Here is a 2,584-nt window from a genome sequence, read left to right as displayed (position 1 = left end):
GCTGCGAGTGTTTCATGCCCAAGTGGGCCCGTGACAACACTCGACGTCTCTTAATTGAAGGAGGATTGGTTGAGGGGTTGGCTGTCCATCGCAGAACTAAACACCACTCGAAATTCCCTGAGTTAATTGAAGTGATGGTTAAAAACCAACCTCTTCTACCCCAACCTAGGATGGAGGACATTCAGGACGAGAATGAGGTGCATCAAGCACTCCCGCCTCATACTTTACGAGATTATTTACAACCAGCGGGGGTGAGTATGCCCTCATGCATGATTTTTTCTGAAAATACAGGACATATGGACATCAAGCCAGGGGTTATCCAACTCCTTCTTAAGTTCCATGGGCTTGAATCTGAAGAACCATATCTACATTTGAAAGAGTTTGATGAGATCATATCCACTTTATATTTTCAAAATGTGTCTGAGGACACGGTCGGGCTGAAACTCTTTCCTTTTTCCTTGAAGGAGAAGGCTAAGACGTGGTTACATTCACTGCGTCCTAGATCCATTGACACATGGAATGATATGTAAAGGGAATTTATAAAGAAATTTTTTTACCCATCATAAAACGATTACCCTTAGAAAAGCAATCATGAACTTCACCCAAAAGGAGGATGAAACATTTTACCAATGTTGGGAAAGGTTCAAGGATTTGGTCAGTTCATGCCCACAACACGGCTTTGAAACGTGGCGCATTACAAATTTTTTCTATGATGGACTGACATCTTCCATGCGCCAAATGGTCGAGATAATGTGTAATGGAGAATTCATTAATAAAAATATCGACGAGGTATGGGATTATCTCGATAGTCTTACTGAAAAAACACAATCATGGGACTATTACCCAAAATCGAACACCACATCTAGGCCGACTCAATCTAAGGAGAAAGGTGGATTGTATCTCTTGAAAGAAGAGGATGATCTCAAGTATAAAGTGACTACGCTCATAAGAAAATTTGAGGCCATGGAAGGAAAGAAGGAGAAGGTTAATGAAAGTGTTTGCGGCATCTATGATTGCAACATTCATATAATTGAAAATTGTCCTACGATACCCGCCTTTCGAGAAGTGTTGAATGAACAATCCAATGCCGTAAATACTTATCAGAGACCTTTCAATGGACTGACTTCTAATATGTACAATCCTGGTTGGAAAAATCATCCAAACTTTAGTTGGAGAAATGGACAAACTGCTACCCCTCAAAGTTTCTTCAATCAAAATCCAAATCAGGGGAAACCTTAAGAAGAACCGGTTCAAAATTTCATGCATGAGCTGACCCAGGCAATGCGATATTTTATGCAAAAGATGGATTCACGTATGACGGTTATAGAAAAGGGGATGCTTCCTGCACAACCGCTCCCCAATCCTAAACCGCAATACGAGATAAGTAATCCTAGCTCTTTAAATCAAATAGAGCACGCTAAATCCATCACCACTCTTAGGAGTGAAAAGATCATTGATAAAACCCTTCCGGTTAGGCCTGAAAAGCCTCAAGAACTAGAAGAGGACAACAATGATGGATCTAGTGAGGCCCCACAAAAATTAGAACCGAAACTTCTAGAAAAGCTAGTTGCTCCATTTCCCCAACGGTTGGTCGCACCAAAACCTTTCTCTAACTCTCAGGATATCTTAGAGGTGTTGAAACAAGTGAAAGTCAACATTCCTCTACTTGATGTTGTAAAACAGATACCTTCATATGTCAAATTCCTAAAAGACTTATGCACGACCAAACGACGACAGAGTATTCAAAAGAAGATCTTCTTGACTGAGAAAGTGAGTGCCATCCTAAAGCAAGACGTGCCGCAGAAATTCAAAGATCCCGGTAGCCCAACCATATCATGTGTAATCGGGGACTATCGAATTGATCCCGCACTTCTTGACTTAGGAGCGAGCGTCAATCTGATTCCTTACTCGGTATACAAACAGTTAGGTTTGGGTGAATTAAAACCCACCCTAACCACACTACAACTTGCCGATCGCTCTGTTCGTGTACCAAGAGGGATAATTGAGGATGTGTTGGTCCAGGTCGATAGATTTTTCTACCCTGTAGATTTTATCATCCTGGACACCGAACCCTTCAATAACATGAACACTCAGATTCCTGTCATTCTTGGTCGCCCATTCCTTGCCACTTCAAACGCAATTATCAATTGCAGGAATGGTGTCATGACTATGTCTTTTGGGAATATGACATTGGAGTCAAACATCTTTTTCAATAACGGCAAAAACTTAGAGGATGATGACGACTTCCATGACATTAACATGATTGACTCTTTCGTGGAAGATACGACACCTCTGACCTTATCTTCTGACCCTCTAGAGACGTGCCTGGTCCACTCCCATGATTTTGATGATGACATAATTAGGGAGACATGTGCCTTACTTGATACTGCATCGGTACTTGAAGTTAACCGGTGGAGGCCACAATTTGAAGAGTTGCCCCAAACTGATGTAGTGCCTCTACCGTCTAACCTCAAGCTACCGAAGCTTGACCTAAAACCTTTGCCCTCTGATTTGAAATATGTCTATTTAGGTCAAGATGAGACATATCCGGTGGTGATCTCTGCCGACCTGGAGAAAGAACAGG

General features: G+C 41.8%; 1 non-coding gene across 1 annotated transcript; it reads right to left on the bottom strand.

Annotated features, from left to right (window-relative positions):
• Positions 1-573: 573 nt before the first annotated feature.
• LOC131254495 (small nucleolar RNA R71) lies at positions 574-680 on the bottom strand. The gene has a single exon (XR_009175607.1). It is a non-coding gene; the product is annotated as a small nucleolar RNA R71 (small nucleolar RNA).
• Between the last annotated feature and the right edge of the window lie 1,904 nt (positions 681-2,584).

This window comes from Magnolia sinica, chromosome 8 (assembly GCF_029962835.1).
Source record: "Magnolia sinica isolate HGM2019 chromosome 8, MsV1, whole genome shotgun sequence".
Taxonomy (NCBI): domain Eukaryota; kingdom Viridiplantae; phylum Streptophyta; class Magnoliopsida; order Magnoliales; family Magnoliaceae; genus Magnolia; species Magnolia sinica.
Note: the sequence above shows the minus strand (reverse complement) of the source record. Positions and strands in the feature narration are given on the sequence as shown.